Here is a 21,473-nt window from a genome sequence, read left to right as displayed (position 1 = left end):
TGGAATGATCTATTCCGTTGCTCATGGAAATCCTCGTGTTCGATTTCCTTCAACGGTGTGCCCAATTCTAACTCCCATTGTCATCTCCCCAATTTCCAGTTTCCGGCAGGTACTAATTCCATAAAATGAAGAACAAACATGGTTAGTGGCGCCCAAATCAATATCGAGGCTAAATCATCATTGTCCACTAAACAGGTTGCGAAAACAAGTAAATCAAATTTACCTCGTTTGGCCTTCTTCTTTTCTGTCGCGTATTTGGGACAGTTCCTCTTCCAATGTCCCTCTTGGTTGCAATGGAAGTAAATTCCCTTTGCAACCTTGGCCTTCTTACTCGTTTGGACAATGTAACGCAAAAATTGATCTTATGATTGATGATGTTCTACGCTCGAAATGATGCGATACTACTGATAGATATGTATTAAGTATGGATGTTCACGTAGTATGCCATGCGTTGTCACAAGTTTCCTTACGATAGAACCAAGTGTAATTCCACCGCAAGTTTCTTGGTGTGATCCGAGGTCGAACTCAGGGCCTGTTTTAGGTTATTGTGATATATTCATGATATATGCTTCCAGGTTTTCAATCTCTAAAAATGTGTTTGTTTAGGTATATAAATTGCGACAAAATAAAGTAAAGCAGTAAAGATGCGATAATTAAATAAAATACAATAAACCTAAGCTAGATGATACAAGATACAGGCTTCATGTTACAAGATGCTAGGGTCAAGGCTGGCTGTGAAAGTTATGCAAAGACGGGGAATGCGACGGCAAGTCTTATGAACAGAGTAGAAAGAGAAAGATAAATAATATAAACAACGCAAGTTCTCAATTGCGTTGAAGCTAGAAATACTGTTCCGTTCTTCCCTTGGCATACACCTTTCAGTGATCGGCCACGCTCCCACATGTATGTGGTGAAATAGAGAATAACGTAATGAATGCAAGGTTGCTTCCATGTCTGGAAGTACTACTTGCTTTAGTTAACACATTCTTCTAACCCTCTCTCGATAGATCAGAATGGCATCTTCACTTCTGCTCTCACAGGTGAAGATGTCGTCTAGCATGCCTTAGCTAAACTCGTTTTATACCTTTAACTCAGATTAAGTACTTGTTTGATTCACATTAACTATCAGGGGATTAAAAAGACATCATGGAGAAAGTGATTAATGGAGGAACGGAAATAGAGAGAGAATGGTATATGAAAGCTATCAAAACATTTAATATATCTATTAAACGTTTGATACATGGTGTGTGAATGAAAAGAGAAATAGAAAGTGAAATACAATGATGAAAGAAATAGACCAGATATAAACAAGTGTCAACGTTTTAGCACTGATTCAATGGAGATCTGCTTGCCGGATAGGAAGGGTTTAATGGTAGGGAGAGCTTCCCTCTCAGGCTTGCTCCACCGGTAGCAGAGATCTATGCACAGAGCTTCCGATCGAGTATTTGTAGATTAGATCTGAGATTCACCTCTTGGCCTTATCTCGTCTTCTTATTGAATTTCTTCACTTAAGCACTCAGCTCAGCCTTTTCTCTCAACAGTTTAGCAGCACTTACCCCTGTATCAAGTAGCATAAGTATTCTCTGAAATCTATGGGGTATTTATAGGTGTAGGTCTTTGACTCCGGCCTTGTGGTCCCCACTGATGGTTATGGTAATTCCGAAGATGGAGGGATATTATTCCTTTTATTATGCAATCAGACCGTCAATTCTGTACAACTATCAGTTGTACACGTGTCTCAATCCTCCGCTTTTGCATTGCTCAGCTGCATCTTTCGATCGAGGATTCGCATGCGGTGTTTGTTTTTATTATTGCATGGGTTGAAAGTTAGCTCTGGATCGACTGTCGCATTGCGCCGTCATTGCGTTAATCGTCTCTTCATTGTTGATTGACGGGCACAATATGACAAAGATGCGTTGAGCGCAAGCGGTGACTTGGTTTCCTGCAAAACAGAGTAGAATTCGGCTTGTCTTCCATCTTTATAGCGTTAGTGGGTGTAATTGCGATTATTTATAATTATTGTTATTCTAAGCTAATTTTCATACAATCGGTGCATATTCACTAACTTTTGGCCGCAATATCTAGATAAGGTGGCATAAATAACTTGTATTTCTACAAGTTATCACACTCCCAAATTTAGATATATGTTTGTCCTCAAACATATCTTCTACTAAGGCAATCATGCTCAATTCCTATCCTCTATTTTTGTGACAATTGGTTGCTCCAAATGTTACGTTTAGGCACATTACTTGACATCGCAATTTCTTCCTATCCTTGCTAATTTTTAACAAAGCTCTACTTTATTCTTATATATGACAAAATTCTGCTCAAAGATGCTTTTCTAATTTTTCAAAATAGAATGTCTCTCTCTTCTTGTCAACACAACTCGATGTATCTATATGCGGTGGTCAAAACTTTGTGTCATTTATTCACTTAGAGACTGTTGATCATGGTTACATTCTTCGTTTTATCTTACCCTCATGAGTGTCATGTGGACATCCAACTACGGTTGTATGCCAATTTTAACTTTAACTCATGAATTTCAGAGGAGTTGTCTCTTGCATTTATTAATTTTTTTTTTCATATTGCGTTGTTCTTGGAAACCTACCTTCGTTTTGACTTGCTCCTATGGGTGTCATACGAATATCCATCTACGAGTAGACTCCTTTCACAACTAAACTCTTATCAGGTTGGGAATATTTTTAAGAATTTCCCTTGCGCTGACATTGGAGCTTTGTATGAAATTTTTTTTTATATTAAAAAATGAACGCATTTTCTTAAATTCTATATATTCTTGATCTCATCTGCTCAGACCTTCCCCACCCTCAAATTTAAAGATGAGCAAGGTCCCCATTGCGTTGTTTGGATAGACTAAACAAACACTTAGAAGAAAATTTCAAAAAGAAGGTTTGAGTAGAACTTTGAACGATAAAAGGTAAAGTACTGCTAAACTAAGAATTAACAAAGTGTTAGTCAGAAATTACTAAGTATGGGAAATGTTTCTAAGTATAAATATATATTACATCATAGCAACGCAATGAAGAACACAAAAGTAAAAGATTGAGAACATCGCAATTATTGACAAAGGATGATAAAGAAAAAAGGCACAGGCAAAAATGGAGTGAATATGTACTCTAATTGTATAGAATATTAACAAATTATACAATTAATTACAAATTAATGCAATACAAAAATTTGTTCTTGTACAAGAATCAAATAATTTGATTAACTTTCAAATCTGATTCAGAATAGTGCATGATTAAAATTCGCACCCTGCTTCCAATAAACGCACATGCATTTTTGCCGAGGACGGGCAACACGCATACATCCCTGCAACACACCCCTTAACTAAACACATTTCTGAAGGATACCTCAACATAGTGTATTTTAACTAAGGACGGGCAAAAGACATATGCGTGCACAACACACCCCTCACCGCAATGCATTTGGGTGTACTGGGTGCACAGTGTCTCTTGGTACCACTTACTACACCCATCCTCTCATAATTTACTTTCCTTTCTTCTTAATTCATCGAAAACAACAGTCGGCAAGACCTTGCGGCAATTTATCCAATCATTCACAACAATTATATGTTCGGTGCTTACTAAATTTAAGATATGGAAATACATACGAAATTAAATTGGAAGGAAATACAAAAGCATTAAAGACTAATCCTACTAGACAGTAATTAAAGGAACTTAGAAAACGGTAAAAGAAAGCTGTAAAGAAAGCAAGTAAACATAAACAAGGAAGCTGATTGAAAGAAGTTCTTAGAATTACTGCAATCACTTCCCCTGCAAGCGGTTTAATCCTGCTTGCCCAAGTCAATAGTGTCCATGTGTCGATCGAAGTCACCTCCATAGTAGGGCTTAATCCACTGACCATTGACTTTGAATGCGTTGTTCCTATCTAAAGTTGTTAGCTCCATTGCGCTGTGAGGAAATATTGTCTTGATTCGGAATGGCTCGGACCAGTGGGACTTCAGCTTTCCTGGGAAAAATCGCAAACGAGCATTAAATAGTAATACCTATTGACCTTTGGTGAATGTCCGGTCGTTTATGCGGTCGTCATGCCATTTCTTTGTTTTCTCCTTGTATATTTTGGCATTTTCATAGGCATCCCTTCGCCATTCGACCAACTGATTCAATTGTAGCTTCCGAACTTTCCCCGCCCTGACTAAATCAAACTTCAGCTTCTTGCATACCCACATTGCCTTATGTTCCAACTCAAGCGGCAGATGACAAGCTTTTCCGAAGACCAGGGCATACGGAGACATGCCAATTGGTGTTTTGTAGGCAGTCCTGTAAGCCCATAGTGCTTCATCAAGCTTGGGTGACCAATCCCTCCTAGCAATATTAACTACCTTCTCCAAGATAGTTTTGATCTCTCGGTTAGAAATCTCTGCCTGCCCATTAGTCTGTGGGTGATAAGCAGTTACAACTCAATGGCTGACGTTGAATTTAGTCAACAGGTTGGCAATTATGCGGTTGATAAAGTGAGAGCCCTCATCACTGATTAAGGCCTGTGGCATCCCATATCGAGCAAAAATGTTCTTCTTCAGAAACTTCGCCACAGTGGTCGCGTCATTTTTGGCACATGCGATGGCCTCAACCCATTTTGATACATAATCAACCGCAACCAGAATATATTAATGACCTTCAGATGGTGGGAATGGGCCCATGAAGTCAATTCCCCACACATCAAATAATTCAACCTCTAAGATTGACGTTAATGGCATTTCATTTCTTTTAGAAATATTCCCCGTCCTTTGACACCAGTCGCATTGCACAACATGGCCATGGGCATCCTCAAACAGTGTTGGCCAAAAGTAGCCGCTCTGTAATACTTTTGCTACGATCCTTTGCCCCCCAAAATGTCATCCATATGGGGACTCATGACAGAGCTGTAAAATGTGCTTGGCTTCATGCTCAGGAACACATAGACGTATTATATGATCAGGTCCTTGTCGATATAGGAATGGATCGTCCCAGAAATAAAATTTGGCGTCATGTCTTAACTTCTTCTTCTGCTGGTATGTATAACCATCCGGTAGTTAACCGCAAACTATGAAGTTTACTATTTCCGCATACTAGGGAACATTAACGTCTACTACCCTCAGCAGCTCATCGGGGAATATTTCCTCAATATCCTTTTCTGTCCCTTAAACCTCATAATTTTCCAATCTTGACAAATGATCTGTAACTTTGTTCTCAATGCCCTTCCGGTCTTTAATTTCTAGGTCAAACTCTTGCAGGAGCAACACCCACTGCATAAGCCTCGGCTTTGCATCCTTCTTCATCATTAAGTACTTTATTGCAGAGTGATCCATATACACCACCACGTTTGTTTCGAATAATTACTGTCAGAACTTCTCCAGTGCAAATACCACTGCGAGCATTTCCTTTTCTGTGGTTGTATAGTTTTCCTGCACATCGTTTAATGTTTTACTTGCATAATAAATAGGATGCAATACCTTATCCTTGCGCTAACTTAAAACTGCACCAACAGTATATCCGCTGACATCGCACATCAACGCAAATGGTTGCGTCCAATCTGGCGCAATCAAAATAGGTGCAGAGATGAGTGCATCTTTCAATGTGTTAAATGCTTTAGTGCAGGCGTCGTCAAAATTATACTCGCGGTCACCTTCGAGAAGTGCACTTAGTGGTCTTATGATCTGGGAGAAGTTGTGAATAAATCTTCTATAAAACCCTGCGTGTCCCAGAAAGCTCCTAACTGTCTTTATGTTCACAGGTGGGGGTAATTTGGAAATTGCGTCAATTTTTGCCTGATTAACTTCCAATCCTGCCTTGGAGATTTTGTGACCCAGAACTATTCCTTCTTCCACCATAAAGTAGCATTTTTCCCAGGCCAAAACAAGATTTGTTGCCACGCATCTCTTCAAGAATTTTTCAAGGTTAGACAAACAGGAGTCATAATTACTGCCGAAGACTGAGAAATCATCCATGAATACCTCGACTGACTCCTCCAATCAATCTAAGAATATTGCCATCATGAATCATTGGAAAGTGCTTAGTGCATTACAGAGTCCAAATGGCATGCGTCGGAATGCGAACATACCAAATGGGCACATGAAGGTTGTCTTGTCTTGGTCCTCCAAGGCATTTTCTATTTGGTTATACCCTGAATAGCCATCAAGAAAGCAGAAGAATTCATTCCCTGCAAGTCTGTCTAACATCTGATCAATGAATGGGAGTGGAAAGTGGTCCTTTTTAATAGCCAAATTCAGCTTGCAATAATCCATGCAGATTCTCCACCCCGTAGTTGTCCTTGTGGGCACCAATTCATTCTTTTCATTAGTGATGACTGTCATCCCCCCTTTCTTCGAAATACACTGCACTGGGCTCACCCAATTGTTATCAGATATCGGGTAGATGACACCTGCATCCAGCCACTTTACTATTTCCTTCTTTACGACCTCCTTCATGGTAGGGTTCAAGTGGCGTTGCCTTTCTACTGATCCATTCTGTCCCTCTTCCAGCCGAATCTTGTGCATACAATACGAGGAACTGATTCCTCGAATGTCTGCCAAGGTCCATCTTAAGGCTTTTGCGTTATTTCTTAGGATCCGTATGAGAGCATCTTTTTTCTCCTTACTCAGTGATGCATAAATGATAACCGGTAGTGTGTCGTTACTTCCTAAGCAAGCATACTTAACGTGCACGGGCAACGGCTTTAACTCTAGCACAGGTGGTTCTTCCAAAGATGGCTTAATGCGCTGTGAAGTTCGTTCAGACAACTTGAGTGGTTCAAAATTTGCTTCCACATAAATTGTGGTGCAGTCCTCCTCCACTATTGCACTGATTTCACAATTTTCCTCCTCCATTTCCTTCAGGGGTTCGTGCCACTGTTCTCCCCGCAGTTCCTCAATATATTGGCAGTTCTCTATATCTCTTGGGTACTTCAACGCATTGAGTATGTTGAATTTTACTTCTCGATCATCGACCCGGATGGTCAACTCTTCTTTCTGCACATCGATTGACGCTCGCCCTATGGCGAGAAATGGGCGCCCCAGGATGATAGGGATTTCTTTATCGACCTCATAATCCAATATGACAAAGTCTGCTGGGAAGATAAACTTATCCACTTACACGAGAATATCTTTTATCTTGCCCTCAGGAAGCTTTATCAATCTATCGGCTAGCTGTAATGTGATCGTGGTTGGCCTTGCTTCGCTAATGTCCAGCTTCTTAAAAATTGACAAGGGCATCAAATTTATGCTTGCCCCTAAATCACATAGCGCGTTTCCGACCATCTTCCCTCCTATGGTGCAGGGCAATGTAAAAGTCCTAGGGTTCTTCATTCTAGTAGGGAGAATATTTTGAAATAGAGCGCTACACTCATATGTTAGTGCAACTGTTTCATTTTCCCCAATCTTTCTCTTATTGGCGAGAATATCCTTGAGAAATTTCACATAACTTGGAACTGCTCTAATGCTTTTGTAGATGATCTTACTTCTGAACTGGTACTGCTTCCATTATTAAGTAACTGGTCATCATCAACAATCAAATCTGCTGGTGTTGTTACCGCATCTGGTACTTTCGGCATAATAGGGGCTGTCGTTTTGCCACTCCTCAATGTCACTGCATGACATTATTCTTTACCTCTTGGCCCCGACACTTCTGAGTTTCTTTGTTGCGTACCAGGCGCTTTCTTCTTTAATTCCCTCGTAAGTTGATATATCTGATCTTCTAACTCTTTAAGAGATTCAGCTTGCGATTGTCTCATTGCCTCGCTCTTTTCAATATAATGTTTTAATGATGTCTCCAGAGACGAGGTACTATAAGAGGTATCATATGCGAACAGTTGGTCACAGGGTGGTATAACTTGAGAATTACTTGGGTTGCAGTCCAGATTAGCGAAGATCGGAGGGTTGCCTCGATCCTCTTGATAACTAAATTGATAGAAACTATGGCCCTCCTAATTGAGATTCTCATCCAAACAAAAAATTAGGTGACCCCAACAATCAGGGTTGTGGTTGTTGCCCACTGATTCATCATAAATAGCATATACGGGTTGTTGATTCCATGGGCAGACATCTACCGAATGTACCTCTCCCCATTGAATGCAATCCATTGCGGTCACATGATTCATCGCATTAACTTGCGCTATTTCTTGAGAGAGAGTTCTCTGCTGATTAGCCATCGTCTGGAGGAGTGAAGTCATTGTGGTCATTTTCTCGACCAATGCGCTCATTGTGTCTGTTGGCACATCGGCCTTTTCTACTCTTTCTTACTCCTAACCTCTTACCTCAAGCTCGGTATAAATCCAATCGTCAGAATGTCACAAGATGCGATCCAATATGGTTTTCGCTTCTGTGTATGACTTATTCATTAATCCTCCTTTTGCAGAGGCATCGGAAACTGCTTGCATTGATTGGTCTAGGCCATTGTAAAAGGTTTCCATCAAAATACTATCAGGAATCCCAATATGCGGGCAATTCTTCACTAACTACTGGAATCGCACCCAGGCAGTGCTCAAGGTTTCATAACCCTTTAGTTCGAAATTCAAAACCTCCCTCCGCCTCTTTGCGTTGACAGACGGAGGGAAGAATCTATTCATGAACCTATCAACTAACTGCTTCCATCCATTAATTTCATCTGGCTCTAATGCTTGAGCCCACCTTTTTGCTTCATCCCGCAATGTGTACGGGAATAGGTATAGTTTAAGACTTTCTTGAGTTACACCAGACATGGAGAATGCCCTACACATGTCTACAAAATTTGTCAAATGAGCGTATGGGTCTTCTCCCTGTAATCCTCCGAATTGTCCCACATTCTTAATCATTTGTAGCATAATCAGTCTTATTTCAAAGCTTGCATTCCCCTCAACCACTGGTCTTGAAATTCCTAGTGAAAATTTATAGAAATCTAGCGCCGCATATTCCCTCATATGGATGTTCTAGTCAGCAGCAAGAAAAACGGGATCTTGCACTCGTAAAACTCCCCTTTGGTTTCCAGCAGGTGCCACATTCTCATCAGCCATACTTTTTCACCAATTCATTTAGCCCTGATGACTCTATGCGAAGAATACACTTGATCTCTGGGTCCACTTAGAATTACCAGATCACTCTAGCACTCATAAGCCGTCAGACTGCTCTCTGCATTGAACAGTCAGTACAAAGAGATTTGTCCTGCATATAACATAAAAATATTCAACACTAACTGTTAACCAGTCCCTGGCAACGGCGCCATAAACTTGTAACTCAAAAATTGATCTTATGATTGATGATGTTCTACACTCGAAATGATGCGATACTACTGATAGATATGCGTTAATTAGATGTTCACATAGTATGCCATGCGTTGTCACAAGTTTCCTTACAATGGAACCAAGTGTAATTCCACTGCAAGTTTCTCGGTGTGATCCAAGGTCGAAATCAGGGACTATTTTAGGTTATTGTGATATGTTCACGATATATGCTACCAGGTTTTCAATCTTTAAAAATGTGTTTTACAGGTATATAAATTGCGATAAAATAAAGTAAAGCATTAAAGATGCGATAATTAAATAAAATACAATAAACCTAAGCTAGATGATACAAGATACAGGCTTCATGTTACAAGATGCTAGGGTCAAGGCTGGCTGTGAAAGTTATGCAAAGATGGGGAATGCGGCGGCAAGTCTTATGAACAGAGTAGAAAGATAAAGATAAATAATATAAACAACGCATGTTCTCAATTGCGTTGAAGCTAGAAATACTGTTTCGCTCTTTCCTTGGCGTACACCTTTCAGTGATCGGACACGCTCCCACATGTCTGTGGTGAAACAGAGAATAACGTAATGAATGCAAGGTTGCTTCCATGTCTGAAAGTACTACTCGCTTTAGTTAACACATTCTTCTAACCCTCTCTCGATAGATCAAAATGGCATCCTCACTTCTACTCTCACAGGTGAAGATGTCGTCTAGCATGCCTTAGCTAAACTCATTTTATACCTTCAACTCAGATTAAGTACTTGTTTGATTCATATTAAATATCAGGGGATTAAGAAGACATCATGGAGAAAATGATTAATGGAGGAACAGAAATAGACAAAGAATGGTATATGAAAGCTATCGAAACATTTAATATATCTGTTACGCGTTTGATACATGGTGTGTGAATGAAAAGAGAAAGAGAAAGTGAAATACAATGATGAAAGAGATAGAATAGATACAAACAAGTGGCAATGTCTTGGCACCGATTCAATGAAGATCTGCTTGCCAGATAGGATGGATTTGATGGTAGGGAGAGCTTCTCTCTCAGGCTTGCTCCACCGGTAGCAAAGATATATGCATAGAGCTTCCAATCGAGTATTTGGAAGATTAGATCTAAGATTCACCTCTCGACCTTATCTCGCCTTCTTCCCGAATTTTTTCACTTAAGCACTCAGCTCAGCCCTTTCTCTCAACAGTTTAGCAGCACTTAGCCCCATATCAAGTAGCATAAGTTTTCTCTAAAATCTATGGGGTATTTATAGGTGTAAGTCTTTGACTCCAGCCTTATGGTCCCCACTGATGGTTATGGTAATTCTGAAGATGGAAGGATATTATTCCTTTTGTTATGCAATCAGACCATCAATTCTGCACAACCGTTAGTTATACACGTGTCTCAATCCTCCGCTTTTGCGTTGCTCAGCTGCATCTTTCGAACGAGGATTCACATGCGGTGTTTTTCTTATTGCCGCATGCGGTTGAAAGTTAGCTCTGGATCGACTGTCGCATTGCGCTGTCATTAAGTTAATCGTCTCTTCATTGTTGATTGACGGCGCAATGTGACAAAGATGTGTTGATCAGTTCTTCTTGAGCCTTGAGCGCAAGCGGTGACTTGGTTTCCTGCAAAACAGAGTAGAATTCAGCTTGCCTTCCCTCTTTATAGCGTTAATGGGTGTAATTGCGATCATTTATAATTATTGTAATTCTAAGCTAATTTTCATACAATCGGCGCATATTCATTAACTTTTGGCTGCAATATCTAGATAAGGTGGCATAAATAACTTGTATTTCTACAAGTTATCAGGCAACAGCTGGTCAGTTAGCTTTTTTCTTTCCACCTTTCTTCTTCTTCCAATTTTTGGTGCCAGAGGAAGAAGGCACAGACTTTGTCCCAGAGGTTAAACCTCTGAAGAAATTCTTAGAGGATGAAGCAACATTTGACTCACTTTTCTTTTCCTTGGTTTTCATCAAGGATTGGAAGGTCTGTAGCTCGTTTAGTAAGATGGTCAGGTTGTAGTCAATCCCATTCATAACAGCAATACTAGGAAACTGTAGGAAACTTTTAGGTAAAGTTTCCAAGATGAAGCTAACCTAACTGGCTTCATTGATGACAGGCCCATTCATCTCTGCCACGTTGAAGTGGACCATCATATTGAGAACATGTTCTTTAACAGATGCCATTTCTTGCATACAAGCATTGAAGATGAATTTGAAAGCGTCATGCCTAAGTCGTGTGAATGGTTGTCCGAACATTCCCTTCAGAGACTCCATGATCTCACGAGCTGTGAGCATGGGTTTATGCTTCTTGGCCAAGACTTCAGAAAGGCTTGCCAATATGTACATTTGGGGCTTCTTATTTGCTCGTGTCCATTGCTCATATGCTTCTCGAACATTTCCAACAACATTTAGAGTTGGAATGGGAGGACACTCCTCAATTAAGACAAAACGAAGGTCATCAATTATCAGTATAATGTTGATTGTGTTTTTTCAAGTCGTGTAATTATCGCCAATTAGTTTTTCTGTGATGAGTAAATTAAGAGTTGTGGAAGTCATTATGAATAAATTTGTTGAAACGATACAAATTATTTTTATTAGTCTATTTTCATTAAACCACTAAGGAAAACCAATCAATTTTAGCAAAATAATCTAATGCACCCTAAGTGACATCTATTTTGCAATGATGCTTCAGTGAGATAGGATAAAATCCACCGTAAGGTCATCATGTGCCCCTTCACTAAAATGAGGCAATCTCAACCAATAGACAGAACAACTCCTTGTTACTGTAGCTATTAGTCACCATTGTTCGATCCAGAAATTGTTAAACTCACTTAACATTTCTTGTAAGTGTAACCCCTCATTTTAGATTCTAGAGTTCCATTTCAATGAGTCAACCATAGGGGAAAAACTAATTGGGGTAAAAACTAAAGTAATCCTTATCCATTTCTGGAGTTGGAATAAAGTGTCATGCAAAAATGTCATCCATAGGGGGATACTCAAGGTGCCACGAGGCTATGCATGATACTTTACTTCAAACTAATGAGAGAGACTGAGTGATGTGTGACGGAGTGATGTGTTGTCACACGTTCCTCTCCCATTTACTATAGACACTCTATTCATTCACCTTGGTATTTATCTATACAAACATCATTCGTAGGGTGATGCTCAAGGTGCCTCAAGGTCGAGTATAGATCTCACAGTGTGAACTTTTAGGGAGAAACATAAAGAGGATAAAGTAAAGTATCATATGCCCCATTTTCCTCCCATTGAGCGTTTTACCTAAGGTTAATTAACTTAGAAAAATTCGGCTACTGATTTGAATGTTTAATTTACCCAAGAACAACATTTGCTTTGGATAGTTAAACAATTTTTTTATTAAAGTTCTATTAAACACTTTAACAAACGTTAACCAATAATTGCATGCTTGTAACAAATCTATCTAATTCACCTTTCCAGATAAGTTCCCATGTAGGGGTGTTACATTTTCGTCAACTTAAATACCCCAACATAGACAGAACTAGCCTTAGACAAAAGGTCCCTCATGGATATATTTGTTACAATGTTAATCTTTTAACTAAAAGCAATTTAATCCTATTAAATCGATTAAAAGATTAAACTATATTTCTAATCTCATTAGAGATGTGATCTTAGGTCTATATGATTCAAATTTTAAACCTATTTTTTAAAAAAAAAAAATGAATTCAACCTATGGGTTGCATGCAATTCTGAATTATCGATTTTAATTTCTAATTTCATTTTGTTAAAACAATTATAAGAAAATTAAATAAATTAAAACCATATATTGCAAGTAAAGCATACTTAGTTAATTTTATAACAACTATAAGTTACCCTAAAGTGGTGTCATGCTTCATGCAATTTCATTTCATTACTAACATACATTCATACTATATATTATAACTCTTATAATATAAATGATGCATGTATATGTTTTTAATGCATACATGCAAATATTATAACATTTATACTATATGATGTATGAGCATGTTATAAAATTAAATCATGCATCTAAACATATATTATAACAATTATAATATAGATGATGTATGAAATTAAATGCATAACCTATGGTGGGACTTAATACGATATGACATACGATATGACATATATATATATAATTAAAAATTATACCTCAAATACATAATTTAAAGGCAATTAATAATTATAACAATTATAATATAGATGATGCATGAAATTAAAAAAATTATACTATATAAAATATAACAATTATATACTAAAGTAGTGTCATGCAACATGCATTCCCATTTTTCGTTACATACAATACATAACAGTTATATACTAAAGTAATGAAAAATGAATAACATACATCCATATAATTGAAACTATATATTATAACAGTTATAATATAAAATGATGCATCACAATGTTATTTATGCATGCAGTCGTACTTTATAACAATTATATAATATGGTGCATGAGTTTGATTAATAAAATTCATGCAACCTTATAATATAACATTTATATTAAAAATTATGCATGAATAAATGCAACTCCTATGGTGGGATTCTTCTCTATGACATACACTATGGCATATAGTAAATAATAAAATTAATCATACACCAAATGCATAATTAAAAGCATCAATTTTGGACCGTGATTGGCTTCCCAAACCACTAATTAAATTAATATAAGAATTATAGTAATTTAATTAATAAAAAATAACAATTATTACAAATAATAATTAAAAAAAAGGAAAAAAAACGACCACTAGAGAAAAGCTCCATTCCACCTCGCATCAGAGCGTTGCGACGGTAGGTTACCACGTCACACCACTGTTGCATAGATAGCTTATGTACAACATCGAAAAAGCTCCGAATTCTCCGTTTTGGCTCCGTATTTCACCAAATTGAAGCAAGAAAAAATCACGAACGACCCAGACTTTAAATTACAGACTCGATAGCATATTAATATGCCCGAAACAACATGCCTTAACTTACCAAATCATTAAAAAACAGAGTTACTAAAAAACAATCCCGAAAAATCCAAAACGTGCAAACCCACATTCATCATTCATAAATACAGCACATAAAACCCACCTATACTCTGACTAAATTATGAAAATTAAAATTAGGACTTAAAAACTGTGTGCTCTGATACCAATTGAAGGGTGTGACCATTCGATGCAAAAATGGGTCGTAGTCCAATTTTGATTTTACAGAAATTCACAAAAAAAAAGCAGAGGACAGAAACTGAAATATGCATTCTAAAACAACATGCTTTTTATAGAAAAAGAAAAGAAAGAAGAGATCTGAAAATATAACGACCGGATCTTTACACATTATGATCCGACCGCTACGACATGCATACTTAGACTTTTCTATCATGAGATGAGTTCTGGTGAAAATTTCAAAGAACATATCTAAATTTTATTAATTAGATAGAAAAACTATATAAAAAATTTATTTATCAAAACACCAGGATCCATAAAACATTAGCGTGGTGGTACAAAATGCATATAATAGTTCCATCTACGTTGTGTCCTTACCTACAAAGTTTGTAAAAATATAGGATGCGTATATAATATACCCAGTAAGTAGTTCTCACGTAGGGTAGTGACCAAATGCACAATCACAAGCAACATGTCATGAAAACATATGGTTGGAACCGAAAACGTATAATAACATGTGGTGGTCGGTTACGCTTACAACATAAATCTCACCGCCCTGATAGGAAGATGAGGACCTAAGCGAAAACTAACTCATCTGATGATTAGCGGATCATGCAGATAGTAGGGCCAGAGTCGCATCCAACATCAACCATTAGCATAAACGTAATATTGGACTAGAGGGGTGCAACCATACATACCATGTTAGTCCCTAGCATAAACATAACGTAAGATTAGGCCTGAAGGGGTGCAACCATACATGCCCTGCCAGCCCTGGAAGCATAAATTTCTCCGCCCTGATAGGAAGATGAGAACTTAAGCGGAAACTAACCTATCTGATGATTAGCGGGTCATGCAATCAGTAGGGCCAGAGTCGCATCCAACATCAACCATTAACATAAACGTAAGATTAGACTGGAAGCATAACTTACACCTAATTAAAACTTGATTTTAACGTAATCGTGAACAAACATAATGCATGGGGTCCCTTGTAGAGAAACGTGTTCTAAACATGTGATGCAATATAACAATTAACATAACCATGCAACATAATAAAGGTACACTACCATAGAACACTTAAAGAGAGGGTGAGATAAACTACTTACCTTGACTGTGATCTAATTATTCCTTATTATTCTTTATGATTTGATCAGTAGAGCTTTCCCTTTTTAAACTAGAAGGAAATTTGGGAAGAAATTTGGGCAGCACCTTACCCGAGCTTTTCTCTTTTAACCTCACAGAACTTCCTCACTCACACTTACTTTTTCACACGATTCTTTGTTACTAAGATTTGTTTGAGAATGGGTTAAACCTTCGGCAAAGAGTCCTATTTATAGTAGTTTTCAGCTCTTCTCAGTGTGACAAATCAGCCTACAGGTGGCTTCTTTAAAATTACTTAGGGTTTAAGGATTCCTATCAATAAGACACCTAATCTTGGCTAACGTTTGCCCTTACGTCATCATTCTTTGTTTGTATTCAATTTTAGGGTTTTTCTATGTATAATCTATAAGATCGTGGCCAAATTCAACGCATAATCCATGCTTCTGTCCAAATATCGCTCTCTTTGTTCTCAGAATCTCGCTCTCTCCAGCTTTCTCACTGGTTTGGCTCTCGCGACTCGCGCTCTCGCTGTCGCTGGTCTCGTTGTCGCTGGTCTCGCTCTCGCTCTCGCTCCCGCTCTTGCTCTCGCTCTCACTCCCGCTCTTGCTCTCGCTCTCGCTCTCGCTCTTGCTCTTGCTCCCGCTTTTTTCTACTGTCTCGCTAAGAATCTCGCTCTCTTTACTTTCGCTCTCTCCAATGTTCTCTCCAATCTCGCTAGTTTTCATGCGTGGTTGCCTTCACTACTTGTGGACTCCACTTCCTCTTTTTAACTCTTTCAAATTTTAAGAGTATATGGGCAATTAATTCACTCCAATTCTTCCAATGAGTAATGTCCAAACAAAAGTTATCTACTGCCCGTTGTCTCCTGAATTAGCTAGCGTCCAACTTCCAATTAATCCTCCCTGATTCTTCTCCTTTATTCATAATTTTTGGATAATGAATAAATTTCCAATTAATCCAATAAATTTCCAATTTCCAATTATTCATTTTTTTTCCTTCTAAATTTCCACCCCTTTAAATAAAATTTTGTCCTGCTTAATATTTGACATTTAATTTCCTGTATGCGTACAAATCTGGGTCGTTACATTCTTCCCCCCTTAAGAACTTTCGTCCTCAAAAGTTTCTTGGTTCTTAAAAAGATAAGGGTATTTGTCTTTCATCTCTTCTTCTCGTTCCCATGTAGCTTCTTCCAATTGTTGATTTCTCCAGAGAACCTTCACTAAACTTATTTCCCGATTACGAAGCGACTTCTTCTTTCTTGCTAGAATGCAAACCGGAGTCTCCTCATATTCCAAGTTTTCACTTATTTGTAGATGTTCATAATTTACTACATGTGATGGGTCAGACACGTATTTCCGAAGCATCAATACATGAAAGACATTATGTATTGTAGAAAGGGTAGGTGGTAACGCTAATCGATAAGCTACTTGACCAATACGTTCTAATATTTCAAAGGGTCCAATAAAGCGATGGCTAAGCTTGCCTTTTCGTCTGAAACGTATAATGCCCTTCATTGGTGCTTACTTTAGAAATACGTGATCTCCTACTTTGAATTCCAGCTCTTTTCGTCAATTATCAGCATAACTCTTCTATCTGCTTTGGCCTGTTCGCATTTTTCTTGAATTAACTTGATTGACTCTGATGTTTGTTGTACCAATTCAGGTCCTAGTAGTGTTCGCTCCCCGACTTCATCCCAGTGTACAGGGGATCTGCATTTCTTTCTGTATAAGGCTTCGAAGGGAGCCATACCAATTGCCGCCTAATAACTATTATTATAAGAAAATTCTATAAGATATATCTGCGAATCCCATGCTCCAGTAAAATCCAAAGTACATGCCTTCAACATGTCTTCTAGGATTTGATTAACTCGTTCTGTTTGACCATCAGTTTGTGGGTGGAAGGCTGTGCTGAATATTAGCTGTGTGCCTATTGCTTTCTGTAAACTTTTCCAGAACTTGGAGACGAAACGAGGGTCTCGATCTGAAACAATTGATATTGGGATTCCATGTAACCGGATGACCTCTTTTAAGTACATTTGAGCAAGTGCTTCCGTAGTTTGAGTAGTCTTGCATGGTAGGAAGTGGGCCAATTTGATGAGCCGATCTACAATCACCCAAACCATGTTGTGGCCTTTAACAGTTCTCGAGAGTCCTGAGATGAAGTCCATAGAAATATGCTCCCATTTCCATTCTAGAATACTTAGAGGCTGAAGGAGTCCTTGTGATCGTTGCCGTAGAGCTTTCATATGTTGACAAACCAAACATTTACTTACATAGTCAACTATATCCTTTTCCATGTTACACCACTAGTAATTCAAGTCTCGATACATTTTGGTACTCCCAGAATGTATTGAAAAGCATGATTCATAAGCTTTCTTCAGTAGTTTTTTCTTGATTTCTTCATCATCTGAGACATAGACGTCCACATAGAGAAGTGCAGAGTCTGGGGCTGTAGAGAATTGATTGGTTTCTCCATTTTCTGACTACAATTGTTTGTTTATGTGTTTATCTATTTCTTATGCATCAATTATCCTTTGCCTTAATGCAGGTCATACAATTAATTGTGCTATTCGAGTTGTGAAGGTGTCTGGTATTAGTGAGATCTCAGCTCTTTCCAGATCATCCATTATGTGTTTGACGATGGTACTTAGAGTTGTTGTATGAGCTGACTTTCTGCTTAAGAGCATCAGCAACAATGTTAGCTTTTCCTGAATGATAGAGGATCTCACAGTCATAGTCTTTGACTAATTCTAATCATCTTCGTTACCTCATATTTAACTCTTTCCTGGTAAAGAAGTACTTAAGGTTTTTATGATCTGTATAAATTTGGAACTTTTCTCCATATAAGTAATGTCTTCATATTTTTAAGGCAAAGACTACGACAGCTAACTCCAAGTCATGAACGGGATAATTTTGTTCATAAGGTTTTAGTTGTCTTAAAGCATATGCTATTACCTTTCCGTGTTGCATCAATACATAACCAAGCCCCTTCTTCGATGCGTCACTGTACACAATTAAACCCCCTGATCCGTCAGGTATGGTGAGAATAGGGTTGTGGTCAACTTTTCTTTTAGTTCCTAGAAGCTTTACTCACATGCTTGGTTCCAAACAAAAGGATTATTCTTCTTAGTAAGGTTAGTTAAGGGTAATGCTATACTTGAGAAGTTTTTTCACAAATCGTCTATAATATCCTGCTAATCCAAGGAAGCTTCGCACCTCGCTGACTTATTATTGGGCGAGGCCAGTTGATAACCGTTTCAATCTTAGCAGGATCCACTGAGATTCCTTCTTGCTTTACAATATTCCCTAGGTAGGCAACTTGTCACACCCAAAACTCACACTTGGAGAATTTGGCATACAACTTTTCATTCCTTAGTATGGAAAAGATGTCCCTAAGATGTTTTTCTTTCATGTTCTGCCTCTGACTTAGAATAGACTATCATCTATAAATACGATCACAAAGTTATCAATATGGTCCTTAAAAATTCTATTCATCAAGTCCATGAAGGCTGCTAGGGCATTCGTTAATCCTAAGGGCATCACAAAAAATTCATAATGCCCATATCTTGTTCGAAAAGCAGTCTTGGATATATCTGACTCCTTGATTTGTAGTTGATGACATCCAGATCGTAAGTCTATTTTGGAGAATACTGAGGCTCCTTGTAATTGGTCAAATAGGTCATCAATGCGTGGGAGTGGATACTTATTCTTTATTATCAACTTATTTAACTCCCGATAATCTATACATAAACGCAATGATCTATCCTTTTTCTTAACAAATAAAACAGGTGCTCCCCATGGAGACACGCTAGGGCGTATAAATCCCTTATCTAACAATTCTTGTAATTGTATTTTGAGTTCTTTTAATTCTGCAGGTGCCATTCTATATGGTGCTTTAGATATTGGTTCAGCTCTGGGAATTAGATCTATACAAAATTCTATTTCTCGATTCGGTGATAAACCTGGAAACTCTTCTGGGAATACATCTTTAAATTCCCTTATTACAAGAATGGCTTAATTTCATCCTTTTGGTTTTGTAAATCTACTACGCTTGCTAAATATGACCAAGCCCCATGGTTGAGCAAATGTTTAGTTTTTAAGGCTGAAATTATTCTTGGGGCTGATGGTGCATTAGAACTCTTAAACCTAAACTTGGTTCCTGTTGGAAAGGTGAATATGACCTCTTTATTATGGCAATCTATGCTTGCATAGTTTGCTGCTAACCAGTCCATACCTAGTATTATGTCGAAATCACTTATGTCTAGGATGATACGGGTCACCCCTAGTTTTGTCCTGATACTGACAATTCACAGTTTTCTACTACTAAGTGGGCCAACATAGATACTCCGGCAGGAGTAGCTACGAATAGAATGTAGCCTAAGAGTTTTGATGTTAATTGAGCATGTTATGCAAATATTGTAGAGATGAATGAATGACTAGAGCCCGAATCAAATAAAGTGAAGGCATAATACCCGAGGATGGTAATGTACCTGTAACAACTGCATCTTAATCCTCTGCCTCTTGACGTGTAAAAGCAAACACCCGTCCTTTCTGTTGTTGGGTAACCTTGTTACTACCCGTCCTTTCTGTTGTTGGGTAACCTTGTTACTACCCGTTCTTTCTGTTATTGGGTAACCTTGTTACTAGTAGGCTGGGTGGTCTGGGCTGTTGATACTTGGTTGATGAGCTTTGGGCAAGCCTTTGTATAGTGACATGTCTGGCCGCAGTCGAAACACACCCTAAGTTCCAAAGACTTTGCCCCTAATGGTGTTTTCCACAATTTCTACACTTAGAATATGTAAAGTTTGACTCTTCTATGGTGACTGTACGCCCTAAGTGCTTTGGGAAATTTTTTCTTGCCGTTGTGAGTGTTAGGAGCCCTGTTGGGCGAATTTCCTCTTTTCATTTGGCATGCATCCTCATTCAGAAGTTGAGGTTTTGGCAGCAAGATCTACTTTCATGAGTAAGGCTGAATCGAGGGTAAAGGCATACTCTTTGTGTCGGAAAGCAGTAACAATGCCTCGAATGCCTTCTCTTAATCCCCAAATAAACCTTTCCACCTTCTTCTCTTCTGGGTCTACTAGTCGAGGGACAAGGTGGGACAAGCGATCAAATTTTCGTTCATACTCTGCCACTGACATGTTCTCTTGACGAAGATTAAGAAATTCCACTTCCTTTTGACATCTCACTGTCAAAGGGAAATACTTGTTGTAAAAAGCCTGATTGAATTACTGCCATGAGATTGTACCTTTGATTGTTCTTTGTGTGGATTCCCACCAGAACTGTGCATCGCCTCTTAACATGAAGGTGGCACAATTTACTTTCTGTTCTTCTGGGATGTTCATATGGTGAAAAATAGTTCTATTTCTATCCAATTCAAGATGCACGGATGATTCGTCAAATATTAAAGGATGGAACGTCCTGTATTCTCAAATAAATTTTTTTTAACTCATACCTATGTTTACTAAATTATTTACTAAATTACTTGTTCGAAAATTCCACTTACCAACGTATTTGGCATGGCTATGGGCATCACTTAACAGGCCGAACCATCAAACACCACGACTCTTCTAATGCAATAGAGCCTATTTGGCCCAAACGCTCTGATACCAAACTGTAACGATCGGATCCTTACACATTATGATCCGACTGCTACGACATGCATACTTAGACTTTTCTATCATGAGATGAGTTCTGGTGAAAATTTCAAAGAACATATCTAAATTTTATTAATTAGATAGAAAAACTATATAAAAAATTTATTTATCAAAACACCAGGATCCATAAAACATTAGTGTGGTGGTACAAAATGCATTTGCCTATAATAGTGAGTTTGATGGTTGGCCATTTGAGCGACGTCCAATTCTGCCATCTACGCTGTGTCCTTACCTACAAAGTATGTAAAAATATAGGATGAGTATATAATATACCCTGTAAGTAGTTCTCACGTAGGGTAGTGACCAAATGCACAATCACAAGCAACATGTCATGAAAACATATAGTTAGGACTGAAAAC

Source organism: Benincasa hispida, chromosome 8 (assembly GCF_027475165.1).
Source record: "Benincasa hispida cultivar pf3 chromosome 8, pf3_genome.v1.1, whole genome shotgun sequence".
Lineage (NCBI taxonomy): Eukaryota > Viridiplantae > Streptophyta > Magnoliopsida > Cucurbitales > Cucurbitaceae > Benincasa > Benincasa hispida.
This window is presented reverse-complemented; position numbering follows the sequence as displayed.